Below are 16,083 nucleotides of genomic sequence, written 5' to 3' on the forward strand. Positions count from 1 at the left end.
GATGAGGGCCAAGTTTAGGGTTAATGCTTTGTCTAGGGATAGACCTAGTATTAGGCTTCAGAATTGGTTTAGATCTAGGATTAGGTTTAGGGTTAGGGCTAGGACTAAGACTAAGGCTAGGGCTAGGGCCAAGGTAAGGATTAGGGCTTGGACTAATGTTATAATTTGGTTTATTTTTATAAAATGAAAAGCAATAAAGACATAGTAATATGAATACCAATCATATTTTTAAAAGTTCCTCCCAATAAATCTCATGTTGATTCTAAAACTGAGGTGAAAGACTGGAATTTAGGTGGATCTACAGAACATGGACACAGAGACAGACCATATCATCCCAAACTGGCTACTGCCTAAAAATAGGTGTTCAATTCCAAGTTTTAAAGGACATTTTAAAACTAACCAATGGCAGAGACATCTACGTTAACATATCCCAACTATAATTAAACTAAGGAGAGAATTACTTGGTTACTTCCCAAGAATCTTTAGTCAACTGATTTTAGTTGATCTTTCTTAATATTTGTTTTTCATTATGGTAGTTCAGTTATTTCCTTATGAACAATAAAACATTTGTTGAACCAGATAAACTAGAAAAGATAATATAAGGGCAGTTCAAAAGGTTTGCAGAAAATGGAGTTAAAAGTTGTTTATTTTGTGAATTTTTTAATGTATGCAGTTTTCTCAAAATAAACATGTCCATGAACTTTTTGAAGCATCCTCATGCATCTTAAGATACTCTTCCAGAATGATATGTCGACTCCACTGACTTATGTTACACATCCACATGAGTGGAGATGCAATCTCTAGGTTGTATCATCTTGATGTTTCTGTATGCCTTATACCACACAAAGAAGATCCCTGTCCATCTCTGACAGGATAATATTGATCTTATTCTCCAAGTGGGCACCCAGAATATCACAAAGGTCAGTAGGAAAGCCTCATTCAGTATTACTGTGTTCACAGAGGATGGCATTTATTCCTTAGGAAGTAGCATCCAGACCATCATAATGGGACATTCCACCTGTTGAGGTACAGGTCTGCTTCCACACACTGCTCTCAGAACCAGCACACAGGGCCAAAGCTTTGACTCATGATGCTAAGGTCCTTCCTACCCCAAGAGCTACTAAGTAAATATGAATTAGTTTGAGGTGTCTTTTGATTCACTCAATCATGGTTGCCAGGGCAACAGATTCATCCAGGGTGCATGATTGACCCATTCCAGTATGTAGAGCAAAGGCTTCTGCTGTGAAAGAATTTCAGTTCTCTGGTAAAGTTATCTGTTTTGAGAGAGCTGAGCCACCACCTGTATCAAAGTCTTCTCTGTACAATCCAGGCTGATCCTTATTTTTCTCTTCATCAATCCTAGCAGAAAAAGAAGTGACAGGAACACCTTCAACTTCTCTCACTGCAGACACAACTTTATCCATATCTTGGGTATGCTTAATGTTGAATTGTACTCAGTGGTACCCTCTATAGGATAGCCATGAGTTTTGGAAGGATATATATGCCTCGATGTGCAGGCTCTAAGCCCTTTGGAAAACCATTTTTTCAATCCCTGGGGTGCAGCATCATAGGCTGTGTGAAGAGAGTAGATGCCAACTGTGATCTCCAAAGCCCAGAACACCAGGTGCTCCTTTCAGGACATCCAGGTAATATGCTTTATGTGTAGGAAAATAGGTGGAAGGTAGGAAAAGATGAGACCTGCCTTCTTATGCAGAGCCTCCTCCATCACCTTCTCAGTCAAGTCATTGGTCAGGAAGAATGTATTTATAGTTTTTGGTGGGCTTGGTTCCACCAGCAATCCAATATTGTCCCAACTCTCAGCAGACGACAGGGATGCAAAGTCATTCAAGGAGGAAATGAGTCTTCAGACCCATGAAGGAACAGGAAGAATTGCAGTTCAGAGATTACATAAACCAGACTGTCATGGGGACCAGGCATTAGCAAGATGAGAGAAACTCCTGTCCATATTGGTCACTTTCTTTCCTCTCTCTCTCTCTTCTAGTTAGCCTGGTGAACTTTTCCCCACGGAGTTTCAAGCCTCGTTCCCTCTAGTCTCCTCTTTCTGCTTGCCCGCCAGTGTCTCAAGCTATTGAGGTTCGGCTCACCTCGTGTTCCAGCGCTGGTGCATTGATTCTGCCGCTGGTGTCCCGAACTTGGGCTCCCACGCTCTCCACGCAGGTCCACTGTGAATCACTAGTTCTGGAAGAGTTTCCTCTGCTGTTTCTTCCCCTACACTTCCTTGAACCTGCAGTATCTCCACTTTTATTAAGCTGTCCTTTCCCGGACTATCAGTGTGCTCCCTTCCTATTCTGCCATCTTGCCGCTCTCCACCTCACAATGTTTTTGGAAAGACATTCTTGAAAGGGCACTCACAATTTATTAATTGGTAAAGATTAAACACAACTTGGTTTCATGAAGACATTCATTTGCTACTGATTTTGTAAAAAGAAATAAAGTTAGTAAAGATAACATAATTTTAAGAATTTTTATCCAAATAAATTACAGAATTCCAAAGAAAGATCATGTGTCACTAACAAATGAACAATTGAAAAATAATTCAATGATATTAACTATGTTCCTCTTAATACAGGGATACTCTTGGGATTCCATGTTAGCATTTTTCAATAGAGTATCTCCAGATTTTATATACCTAAAATTCCATAAAAAGCATGCATGTTGGATGATTCCAAGATGGTGGAATAGGGAAGCACATATACTAGTGGTAACTAGTTTCAAAAAATGTTGGAAGCACATTATTGAGGAAGAGTTAGAGAAAACTGTGGTGGAAATTCTACAGGAGAGAAATGCCATGGATCTGTGTGGAAGATGCAGACATGAAGCATGAACACAGACACAACAGGATGCCAGCAGCCAAGAGGAGGAGAAAGCACCAGCTTTGGAGAGTGAGGTGAGATCAGACTGCAGCAACCCATACCAGTGGTGATATAGACATAGGGAGACTTTGACGTGAGTCTGGCCTGGAGCTCTGAGGGGGAATGTGTACCCACTGACCCAGTAAAAAACAAGGGGGGCATGTTTCTCTCACTACATTCACTAAACAATGGTGCCCAATAATCAGTTGAGAGAAGGTGTGCACCATTTTGGACAGAAACAGAAGATGCAGAAGCTCTTGTGCACATGCTCAGCACCTGGCTGAGACAAGATGCCATCTTCTAACAGTACCAGTGGCAGCAGCTTGAATGCATGCAACTTGCAACTGATGGGGAGAATTGGAAGCATTTGGTTGGTGGCTATTGTGCATGTGTGTGATCCAGAGATTCTAACAGAAGGAAAACTCCATGTTTCCCATTGACTTTGAGTCTGGCTGGGCAAATTGACTAGAGTCTGTGCACCCACATATTACTGAGGTCCCCGCAATCTCTCAGTGCTCAAACTGTCAAGGCTCTGGGAATGTCTCTGCCTCTCTGTGAATGAGACAGTCTAGCAAGGTGGATCAAATCCTCTGCACCCATTGACAGTGGGAGCCCTGTGTAATGAGACTGTGGAAACTCTGACTGCATAAGAAGGCACAGGATATAGCTGGTTCTCTGGACAAACAATGTGAACTGCTCTACAGGCACTTATCAAAAGAGAAAATTTTAGAAACCACAGGCAAGTGAAAAATGCTCAATATCACTAGTCACCAGAGAAATACAAATCACAATCACAGTGAGGTTTGACCTCACCCCTGTCAGAGTGGCTCTCAAACAGAAATCAACAATCAACAAATGCTGGCCAGAATGTGGGGAAAAGGCATCTTAATCCACTATTGGTGGGAAAATAAACTAGCACAGCTATTGTGGAAGACGTATGGAGACACCTCAGAAACTTGAACGTAGATATACCATATGACTCCGCAATCTTAATCCTGGGAATTAATCTAAGTGAAATGAAATAGGCATATAAGGGGCCAGCGCTGTGGTGCAGTAGGTTAATGCCCTGGCCTGAAGTGCTGGCATCCCATATGGGCACCAGTTCTAGTCTTGCCTGCTCCTCTTCCGATCCAGCTCTCTGCTATAGCCTGGGATAGCAGTGGAAGATGTCCCAAGTCCTTGGGCCCCTGCACCACATGGGAGACCTGGAGGAAGCTCCTGGCTTCTGGCTTCAGATCAGTGCAGCTCTGGCCATTGCAGTCATCTGGGGAGCGAACCAGCAGGTAGAAGACCTCTCTCTCTGTCTCTACCTCTCTCTGTAACTCTTTCAAATATTTAAATCTTAAAAAAAGAAATAGGCATATGAAGGAGCTTTCTGTATCCTCATGTTCATTGAGCTCAATTAACAATAGCTAAGATATGGATTCAACCTAGATGTCCATCAACTGATGACTGGATAAAAAATGTATATATGTATATATATATATATGTATATATATATACATACTTATATATGTATTTATAATAAACAACTACTCAGCTATAAAATATAATGAAATCCTTTGTTTTGCAACAAAATGAATACAATTGAAAACCATTAAATTTAGTGAAATAAGCCAATCCCAAAAAGACAAACACCTTATGTTCTCCTTGATCTGTGGTAACTAATAGAGCAGCAAAAAATGGAACGTATAAGAGTGAAATTGACATTTTGAGAGTTTATGATTTTTTACAGCCCTTGTCTCTACTGCTGAACAACAGTGCTGTACTCTTTACTAAGTATAGGGTGAATCTTAAGAGTAAAAAGTCCACTGAAAGTAGATCAGTGTAGGAAGTAGGGCTGACACTGTGGAGTAGTGGGGAGAACTGTGCCCAGTTTCAGTCCCAGAGGCTCCACTTCCAATCCAGCTCCCTGCTAATGTGTCTGGGAAAGATCAGATCACTCAGGGGCTTGAGCCCCTGCAACCACATGGGAAACTTGGAAGAAGCTCCTGGCTCCTGGCTTTGGACCAGCCCATCTCCAGCCATCGCAGCCATGTGGGGTCTAAACCAGTGGATGGAAAATCTTTCTCTGTCTCTTCCTTCCTTTGTCTTTGTAACTTTGCCTTTCAAATAAAAAAATGAATAGATATTTAAGGAAAAATAAGACAGGGAATTAGAGAGAAAGGATGAGTGAGAATGTGTGGGTGGGAGAGAGGATAAGGTGGGAAGTATCACTATGTTCCTAAATCTGTATATATGAAATATGTGAAATCTGTTTACCTTAAATTAAAAAAAATTAAAAACTGACATTTAATTTCAATAGCTGTGAAATAGAATAACTACAATAAAAAATTCTACTTGTAGGCCAAATAAATTTGAATAGTAATAAAAATGCAATATAATTTTTAAAATGGTCTGACTTTAACATGTATCATCCCAGATGATGTATTGGAAACCTAATACCTGGGACTGGTGCTGTGGCACTGTGGGCTGAGCCTCTGCCTGTGGTGCTAGCATCCCATATGCCATCTTACTAGTCAAAGTGATCAGTTTAAGTTCATAATTGATCATAAAGATAGGATTAAGTGTCAAAGAGATTACATAAATAATATCATTGCCTGATAATAATAATTGATAGAATTAAAAAGCAGAGAATGATCCAACATGGGAAGTAGGATACACAGCAGACTCATAGAATTACAAATGCCCTAAACAGCGCTCTGGCCTCAGAATCAGCCCTTAAGGCATTCAGATCTTGCTAAAAAGCCCATGAGAGTTTCTCAGGCATGGAAAGCCAAGACACCGGCAAAAAATGACCTAAATGAAAGATCTCTGTGAGTGAGATCCTGGTGGAAAGAAGGGGCCATCAAAGAAGGAGGTATCTTTCTCTGAAGGGAGGAGAGAACTTCCAGTTTGATTTTGGCCTTGTCTAAATAAGGTCAGAGTTTGTGAACTCAAGAGACTTCCATAGCTTTGGCAGCTCATGACAAGAGCCTCGGGTGATCACTGACATCATAAATGAGAGTGTCAATTGTTAAATCAACAACAGGAGTCACTGTGCACTTGCTCCCCATGTAGGACCTCTGTCATTAATGTGTTGTAATATGAGAATTAACTGTAAAAGTAATCTTCAAACAGTGCTTTATACTCCCCCTGTCTCCCTCTCTCCCCTTCTCCCTCACTCTCTTCTGGAAAGTCTGACTTTCAGATAAGTAAATCAATAATTTTTAAAAAAGAAACTAAGAAAGCAGAACAGATTCAAGAAAAATACAAATAAATATTTTAATAAGGACTCCAGAACAGACTATAAATGTGCTACTACTGCACTTTTGTCACTATGATGTACTAAAAGAAAAATAATTAATGTATATATTTTTTGACAGGCAGAGTGGACAGTGGGAGAGAGAGACAGAGAGAAAGGTCTTCCTTCTCCATTGGTTCACCCTCCAATGGCTGCTGTGGCCGGTGCACTGTAGCCCGCACACCTCGCTGATCTGAAGTCAGGAGCAAGGTGCTTCTCCTGGTCTCCCATGTGGGTGCAGGGCCCCAGGAATTGGGCCATTCTCCACTGCACTCCCAGGCCACAGTAGAGAGCTGGACAGGAAGAGGAGTGACCCGGACAGAATCTGGTGCCCCATCTAGGACTAGAACCCAGTGTGCCAGTGCCGCAGGCGGAAGATTAGCCTATTGAGCTGTGGCGCCAACCAATGTATATTATCATGTACTAATTTGAATGATTAATTATTGGTAATTAGAATTTAGTTTTAAATAAAAATATTTCAAGTGACAATATTCATCAGCCTAGTAGAAAAAGGTTGAAACAGGCTGGCACCACAGCTCACTAGGCTAATCCTCCACCTGCGGCCCTGGCACTCTGCATTCTAGTTCTGGTTGGGGTGCCGGTTCCGTCCCGGCTACTCCTCTTCCAGTCCAGCTCTCTGCTGTGGCCCAGGAAGGCAGTGGAGGATGGCCCAAGTCCTTGGGCCCTGCACCCGCATGGGAGACCAGGAGGAAGCAACTGGCTCCTGGCTTCGGATCGGTGCAACACTGGCCATAGTGGCCATTTAGGGGGAGAACCAATGGAAGGAAGACCTTTCTCTCTGTCTCTCTAACTAACTCTGCCTGTAAAAAAAAGGTTGAAACAAAGCACTCTCTCTTAATCTCACAAAGTAATGTGAATAGAAGGCATATCTGATTTATTCTAATAGGTCTTCCTAAAATTCACAAATTTTTTTCTGACAACAGTGAATTTGGATCATCATAGAAAATTCTTTGAAGGCTCTTGTTAAATGTGTTCCTCTCTGAGAAAGTAAATTTTACTGGATGAATCTACAAGAGGTAAATTTTTGATTTATAGAACATTGGAAAACCAATATACTTAGTCTCCAATTTCTGATTTACTTTATAGAACAGAAATTACACATATAAATTTCACCTTATCTATTTTTTTAAATTTTTACTTACTTATTTGACAGTCAGGAGAGAGACAGAAAAGTCTTCCTGGTTCACTCCCAAATGGCCACAATGGTCAGAGCTGGGCCAATCCAAAGCCAGGAGCCAGAGATTTTTCTGGGTCTCTCACATAGGTGCAGGGGTCCAAGCACTTGGGCCACCATCCTCTGCTTTCCCAGGTCATTATCACAGAGCTGGATTGGAAATGGAGCAGCTGAGACATGAACTGGCACCTGTATGGGATACCAGTGCCACAGGCAGAGGCTTAATGACTATGGCACGCACCGCTTCCCACTTTATCTAAATTTACAGTAAACCCATGAGTTGTACCACAACACAATTTTCCTTCCTTCCTTCCCTCCTTCTCTCCTTCCCTTCTTCCTTCCTTTCTTCCTTCCTACCTTCCTTCCTTCCTTCCTTCTTTTCTTTTTCTTTCTTTCTTCTCTCTTTTCCTTTCTTTCTATTTCTTTTTCTTTCTTTCTTTTTCTTTCTTCCTTTTTGTTAATTTTTCTGTGTCATGAAGCTTGCACATTGCATCTAGGGACATGGACCAGGGAGAGAGGCTTATGATTACTGTGTGCAAATACTCTCCTCTTGAGGGTCAAAGCATCTGACAAAGTAGCTCTCCTAGATTAAGTCCTCAAGTGCCTCTCTCAATAATAAGCGAGAGAAGGTGTGCTAACTGAAGAACATCTTTGGTTTAATTAACTCTAGGAGGTCTGAGTGTTGCTGGGGTCCTCATTGGGCTATAATAATGGATCATGAATCATTTGAGTGTGACTGTTCACCACATGAATCACTGATGCTGAAAGTTTCCTCTTATCTCTTCCAGCAAGAATCCTTAATGGCCCACACTGCTGCTGGTGCTGTAGAAACTTACAGTGTTGAAGGTGCAGTCCAAAATGGAGGCTGTCATGATGAAATTCTCTGAGTGCACTATTTTAATATCAGGCAGTGGGTTAATGCCCTGGCCTGAAGTGCCAGCATCACTTATGTGCGCCACTTCAAGACCAGGCTGCACCACTTTTGATTCAGCTCCTGGCTCTTGGCTTCCAATTGGCACAGCTCTGGCCATTATGGCCAATTAGGGAGTGAACCATTAGATGAAAGACCTCTCTCTGCCTCTCCTCTCTCTGAGTTACTCTGACTTTTGGATAAATATATCTTTTTTTTAAAAAGTTATTTGGCATATCACCTTTACTATAAAAATCACATCTGAGCAAGGTTTCGGCTCTGGATGCAACAGACTGTCACTGGCTAAGTGATAATTACAGTGTACTGACCTCTTCCAGATGGCAGCAGAACCCACAAGCACAGCCCCTTCTCTGTGATGACACCACTCCACATGCCCACTGCTCTCCTGCATGCTGCTCTTGAGCTCTAGCCTTTTAGTTTGCAACCAACCAACCACAGTTGGCTCTAATCACACACATCATGCTGCAAATATCACATGTTTGAGAGAGGACTTACTGTCACAGACCCACTGGTGTTTGGGGACAGGGATGGCTGAGCACACCCTGGCATCTGCTACTAAGAAATGACACAAAGGGCCCCAGATCTCAGAACTTATTCTTTGAGTGTTTACAGCATCTCTTGGTTTGGTTTGAAGAGGTCAATTATTTCTGAGTTTTTGGTCCAGCAGTCTGACAGCTACCAAGAAATTAATTCTCCCATTCCTTAATCAGGCATTTGAAACTTATTAGCAATATGTGTATTTCTTCATCTTTGAATAATGACTACTTCTCTGAAGAAAACAATGAGAGACACCAGGCAGGTTTTCTCTGGTAGGGTAAATCACACTTAGTAATATATGATTCAAATTAGTAGATCATTTTCCATTTTGACTTAAAGATCCTACCAGTTCCTGCTTACTACGTTGTCTTCAGAACTCTTTCACATTAAATATGACTAATATGCATTTCCATATTTTGAAAGAGAGTATAAAAACATCTCACAGCTTTTAATAAAACTTTCCTTTTCCCTTTTGCAGCAAATAGGCAAAGCCAGTTCAACACACCAGTATGAGAGGGGGAAAAAAAAGCTCAACAAATTAAAATAACATTCAAACCACAGCATTAAGTATGTCTACATCCAGCTCAACATCAACATTTATAATATATCAATAATTTTATCAGATTTTCTCTGTAGGGAACCTTTTTTAAATATGTTCAGATTATTTACAACTGTACAAGCAAAGCACACTCCCAAAGTGCACATATCTAATACAGTACCAACTATTTGCATTTACAGGATTTTTCAACAATCAGAAAAAAGATCACCTGTTTAAGATCCTTAAGGTATATTACAAAAACTGCTGCTAGTTCTTGTACTATGGTATGCTTACTCAGTAAAACTAGTGACAAAATACACACACAGAAACTGAGTAATTATGATCCACTCATGTCAACCTGGGGTGTCTCCATGAACTCTTAGCTGTCTTATACAAAAGTTAAAGCAAAGTCATTTTCAAGTTTAAATGCAATTCAAGCCTTTAAATATTGGATGAAAATATTTTTTTAAAAAAACCTCAGTCTTGTTAAATAACATTTTATGGAATAAACTGTATGGTTACATGTAGCAGGAAATATTTTAATGTCTGCTGCTTAGAATAATTAAAGAAAAATGTTGGGGGCCAGCACCGTGGCTCACTTGGTTAATCCTCCACCTGCAGTGCTGGCACCCCATATGGGTGCTGGGTTCTAGTCCCAGTTGCTCCTCTTCCAGTCCAGCTCTCTGCTGTGGCCCAGGAAGGCAGTGGAGGATGGCCCACGTACTTGGGCCCCTGCACCCACATTGGAGACCAGGAGGAGGCACCAGGCTCCTGGCTTCAGGTCAGCATAGCTCTGGTCATGGTGGCCATTTGGGGGATGAACCAATGGAAGGAAGACATTTCTCTCTGTCTCTCTCTTTCACTATATAACTCTATCTGTCAAATAAATAAAGAGAATAATTTTAGGCATTTTAAGACAAAATAATTTATATTTAAATTTATTATAAACTTGATAACTTTAGTGCTTCCTTGTTCAGAAGTACAACACTTCTAGAAGTGAATCAATGAGACCCTCATCTTGGAGGTAAAAAGAGCAACAATTTTTGTCCTCCACCAGCCAAAGAGGGGAATAAAACTACAAACACTACTCTCACACATAACTTTTAAATCCATGTGCTGATGCAGAGGTTCAGGAAGACATTGTCATGGAGTTAAGATGAGAACTCTTCTGAAAGAGTGCCTGGGGGTTGGGGAACATGGACAGAAATGTGCATGGAGCAGGTGCACTAGGCCAAGAGCCAGAGCAGCCAGCTCACAGGGATCCAAACCATTTCATGATACAACATACTGGCAGCATGTCAGTGGCCAAAAAAGTATATTTTCATTTAGGTTCTATTCACTTGTTTTGAATTGATTTTAGGTAATAGCCACTTGCAATTGAGGGGAGAAGCTGGCTACTTGCTGACAGGATGTCAAAACTCAAAGCTTTCAGGTTTCTCTAGGGTGTTCTCTGCAGATTATTTCTGCCCACTGGATCAAAAAAGGCCTATATGTACATTTATATGTATTTTTAAATGCTAGAATTATTTGTTAACAGTTTAGATGAAAGCACAGCTCCCATGCCAGTATGTCAGCGACCTGACACTGCCAACCCCCTTCCACCTTGAGGCTAAGGCCACCCTTGACAGCCCTCATACATCTGCTGGGGCATCTGAGATACGCACTTGTAGATCAATATTATTAAAAAAATAAAGTAGTATAGTTCCCTTAATTTAGAAAAATTCACTATATATAGCTTGCATTCAGAACCACACAGAGGCTTAACAGAAAACACCAATCTGTTGGGATAAATGCATTTTCTATCCTAAAAAATCAGACTTAAACATCACCTCTAGTTAAGCACCAATTAAAAATAAGGTTTCTATTAATTAAATCCTGAAAAATAGTTTTTTTAGAGGGGGAGAATCTGACTCACAGAAGAAAAAATAACTTGCAGGCATTCCATGGGGCTCACAGATACTGCAACTGCCCAACCAGCCACTCATCCTCATACTGAGTGGGAAAAGTGTTTCATTTGTGGCTAACGCAGCTCTTTGCAACCCCTCCCAGACATAGAATTTTTACTGATGAGACTTGGGGGTAGTGTTCTGTCCTCTGTGAAGACACTTTCCAACAGCTGGTGGTGAGGGCCAGTGCCCAGGCTGCTTCCCCTGGTCTTTGGGGACTCTGGGAATGGACTTGAGGACAGGGGGCTCCCTCTATTTCCACACAGGTGCAGAAAGCTTCTTCTCCTCCTTCCTACAACTGCCATCATTTGACTTTTGTTCTTTTGAGGGTTGCAGTGGAGAAGAAGGTGGCTCTCTACTCGTTCTCTGACAAATCTGGGCATTTGCAATTCTGTGGCAGCTCCATGCACCTGCTCTGATTTACACACAGTTGTAGTAAGGACAGAAGGGAGTCTGTCCACACTGAGGGTTTCCCTCTGCTTTTCTGCCACCTTGGGATCCTCAGGTAAATGAGCTAGGGATGGGGATCATTCATACATTGCTGATACAGCACAAGAAGCCAGCGGTGAGGGCTCTCTGGGGACCACTACAGGAATAGTGTTCCTACTTGCATCTGCATGGGGGCTCCTTTCCTTTGATAATCCTATTATCAAGCTAGATAGCCTGTTTTCAAACAAGTCCTCTGTCTTCAAATTGCCTCAGCTCCAGGTAATGGGGGTAAGTTGGACAGCCCCAGTTCAAAGTTTGTGATGGAGGCTTTGGTCGTGTTGGAGACTGAGTTTGGCTGCTTGTAAACTTTTCCTCCCTTTTCTTCTTATAGCCAAAGGAATTTTTCCTGCTTCTGGGAGGATACTGTATGAGTGAAGTCAGAGGAGAGGCTGCAGGCTTGAAGGTTGGAGATGTAAACCCATGTATAAATCCAGTATTTGGAAATAGTTACCAAGGGTGGATTGAAATAGCTATGCATTAATGACAATGTCTGGGAGCAGTCAGGCTGTACAGAGGAAACTCTTGTTGGGGACTGTATACTGGAGGTAAATAAATGATGTGTAACACTGCTATGTATAAAGGTTCATGTAGAGAGACCTAAATCCATTCTTTGGCAAAAATGGGATTATAGCTATTTCCTTTGCTTTTAGCTGCACTTTAATTGGTTTTCCTTGAAAAGTTTTGACTTTTCGCAGGTATTTGTAAGCCTGTTGTGCATCAACTTCTGCTTCAAATGTAATAAATCAATTATCATTATGGGCAAATTCACAGTTTATAAATTTCAGTAAGTTATTTCCTTTAAATAGTGCTTCTATTTCTTCCATAGGGGTAGATTCAGATATTTCTCGCAATATTACTATGCAATGATTTTGATTTGGCCTTACTTTTTCTGCCTTCTCATCCACCTTAGCACTTCAACAATCAAATCCACACTAGTACTGAGTTTCTTGATATGGTCAAGGTTAGCTACCATTGTAATTTGAGCATACTGATCACTATCCATCTGTGATGTAAGATAGATGGCACTAGCAAGAGTCTCCCTAGATAAACAGAATTCCAATTTTTTTAAGTACTTCTTGAGAATCTTCCTGGCTTTCTGGTTGAGATGCATTTCCTCCTGTTTCACTATTTTCAGGTAGAGATTTGTATTCTGCATGATCCAGAGCCAAAGCATTCATGTCTGTTTTGACTCAGGTAAATCTGGTAATGCTTCATTCTCATGACTTTGTCACCATCACCATTGACATCCAATCCCTGCAGGCTGCAGTCTGCACCATGCCCAGCTGTCTCCTCCCATGCAGCACTCAAACCGACAGCTACACTACTTGCTTCCAAATGTAACATAAGTCCCCCACACTTTCGCATTAGGGTTTAGCTCAGAAACCTTAGTTGTCGGTACCTGACTCAAAGCTGGGATGGAACTTGTTTGAGAAGTGGTTTGAGATATAGGACCATTCATCAGATGAGAGCTGCCCTTGCCCTCTTGACCTCACTGTGCCTGCAGTTTAGCCACAACTTTAGCGTCCTGACCAGAAGTCATGGGTTCCACTAGGAGAAGTTTAATGTAAACTTCAGGATGCTGCTAGCTTTGCCCGCCTTGCCCAACTGGCCTCTGGGGGACTCCTTGCTGCAGCCCCGGTGCCCGGCGACCACGCGACATGGAGGGAGAGCTGAGGAGGGAGACTAGGAAGAGGCGGCACTGCAGCACCAGGCTGGACGCAGGAAGCAAGGGCCGGCATGGGCCGGGTGCAGTGGCGGAAGCGGATTCTTCCCCTTTCGGGCCGAAAATGTCTCAACCTTGAGACTCTGGATCTCCAACACTCCTTCCCTTCGCATAAGAACACACTTAAAAAATCCTTAAAAGGTTGTGTGTGAATCAATCTGGCAGAAATTCACTAAATACCAAGTTGATAGCATCCATCATAGCATAGATGGGAGACTGAGCAGAGCCCAGCATCAAACCACCGTGCTTCTGATAATACAGGGCCCACATTTTCTCAGAAAGGAACACTGGAGGGACCCCCCTAAGGTGGGTCAGAGGCAAAAGTGCTAAAAATATAATAACTGGGCATTCTCAATGAATAGGACTCACTCATGGTATTTCTGTAAGTTTGAAATAATTTCAAAATTAACTACTCTTAAAATGACCAATTTGTAAGATGACAATATCCATATCATGTTAGTAAAGCAGGGGCAGCAACAAATACTATGAAAGCTAAACCTTACCCAATTCTTATTAGGCCAAAGTTGTAAAATTTGTCCCCTTCTAAGCATCTACATGCTTGTGTGGAGACTGCACAAAAAATAGAATAACATTCACAATGCATTTCTTTTTTGGGAATATATTTCTGATAGTTTGGAAACAGCTTGATCTTTCTATTTTAAAGGTTTTGAAAACCCTGTTGCTCTTTAAAAATAATTATTTTATTTTTGTACTTGAAAAGTAGAAATGGGGTGTATCTCAAATCTGTTGGTTCACTCCCCAACTTTATGCCACAACTGGGGCAGTACCAAGTTGAAACCAGAAACCTGAAACACAATCTGGGTCTCTACAAGGGTGGCACAGACTCAATTCCTTTAACCCTCATCACTTTCTCTCAGAATGCACACCAACATGAAGCTGGAGTCAGAAGCAGAGCTGGGACTTTTCCCAGGCTCTCTGACATGGGATGCAGGCATCCCAAGCAGTGGTCACACCACTAGGTCAAATGGCCACTCCTTAATTTTTTATTTAGTTTTTATTTGGAAGTCAGAGAGACTGAGAAAGACAAGCAGCAGAAATCACTCATCTGTTGGCTTACTACACAATGCCCACCACAATCACGGCTGAATTTGATGAAAGACAAGAGTCAGGAGCTTCATCCAGGTCTTCCATATGGTTGACAGAAATGCTTGGGCCATTATCCACTGCTTTCTCAGACAAACTAGCAAGAATCTAGACTGTAAGAGGAGTTGCTAGGACTCAAACCTGCACTCCTCTATGGGATGCCAATGTCAGAAGAGCAGCTTAACCTATTGAATCACATGCTAGTTCCTACATCAATTCAAACCAGTTCACTCATTCTATCCTATATGTATTCAAAGAATGCAAAGCTGGGCATCCCCTCCCTTTCCTTATTTTAAAAGTCTCAGTCCTGCTCCACCTCAGAAGAATCATGGTTCACTTTAAACTGAATCTGTCTCCCAATTTGCAATCCTATTCTGCATCTGAAAAAATCTCTCTGATTTTATTTTAATCTCATTTATGACCATTTGCTTTATATAATCCAGGACTCTCTGGTCTTGTCTCCTTGCCTACTGGTAGATTTGAGAAAATGTTTTTTAATATGTATTTTCACTTCCCTTGGGTGAATACCTGAGCATTAAAATGTTAGGTAAGTGAATGCTACATTTTTTTTTCCTAAAAACTCTTCATTGAATTAGAATCCATATGTCTTACTGCTTATAAACGATGTTCTTCAGAATCACATCCTCTACAGCTTTCCCTCAGATGTCTCAAGCGGGGTCTGAGATTCCTTGGTGACATCCATAATCATATCCCTGAATGTGACTAACTCCTACAATATGGACATCCTTGCTCAGCCAAGGCCATCAGGTCATAACTGTACCAAGTGGGTGGCTCTATGGATAGAAAATTTGAACCATGGTTGGGATTACCCTCAAGTATTTCCCTGTGCTGGCCTTCCATGTGTCTTTCCCACACAATCACTGGGATATGTACACAGTCTGAACAGTCAGTCATTTCAATATATGGGAGTGTCACAGCTATGCTGTGAAATAGCCTGTAGATGTCTGAGTAAAGTGAGAAATTATACATGATTATAAATTTTTGAACTTAAGAATACAAAACTCTTTCCTTATCAGTTTCAAATGCATCTCCTAACTCATTATGAAGAAGTTAAATATGAATTAATTCTGACATATCAACTATGACCATGAGTTAACTATTCTCTGATATGAACATTAGGTTCCTCCACAAAATGACTGAACATTGGAAGAGGCAAAGTGCTAAAGTATATGGTGTTCCTTATGTAGAAAATAATAAATGGGATTTATGTCTGTTTGTGTTAAGGTGGAGAGGATGATGAAACAGTGACCAGCACTATTCAGATTGAACAGTCTAAATACAAAACTTGGGGTTCAGCAGGTACAGCTCTTTCACCTCTATCTCCATTGTGTTCACTGTCACAAATAAGAAGCAGTTCTGGACAGGCTTGGATTCCTGAATTGCTGCAATATGATGATCTTAGCCTGATTTCTTCTGTGGTGAGGATTCCCTTCTCTCTTCTCT

General features: G+C 41.3%; 3 pseudogenes; 1 reads left to right on the forward strand and 2 right to left on the reverse strand.

The window, feature by feature from the left end:
• Nucleotides 1-833: 833 nt before the first annotated feature.
• Nucleotides 834-8,223, reverse strand: LOC133755048 (NIF3-like protein 1; annotated as a pseudogene).
• A 3,194-nt stretch (nucleotides 8,224-11,417) lies between these two features.
• On the reverse strand, nucleotides 11,418-13,332 carry LOC133755335 (la-related protein 4B-like; annotated as a pseudogene).
• A 197-nt stretch (nucleotides 13,333-13,529) lies between these two features.
• LOC133755049 (zinc finger protein OZF-like) overlaps nucleotides 13,530-16,083 on the forward strand; it is a 190,659-nt pseudogene continuing 188,105 nt past the window's right edge.

Source organism: Lepus europaeus, unplaced genomic scaffold, assembly GCF_033115175.1.
Source record: "Lepus europaeus isolate LE1 unplaced genomic scaffold, mLepTim1.pri SCAFFOLD_3_1, whole genome shotgun sequence".
Lineage (NCBI taxonomy): Eukaryota > Metazoa > Chordata > Mammalia > Lagomorpha > Leporidae > Lepus > Lepus europaeus.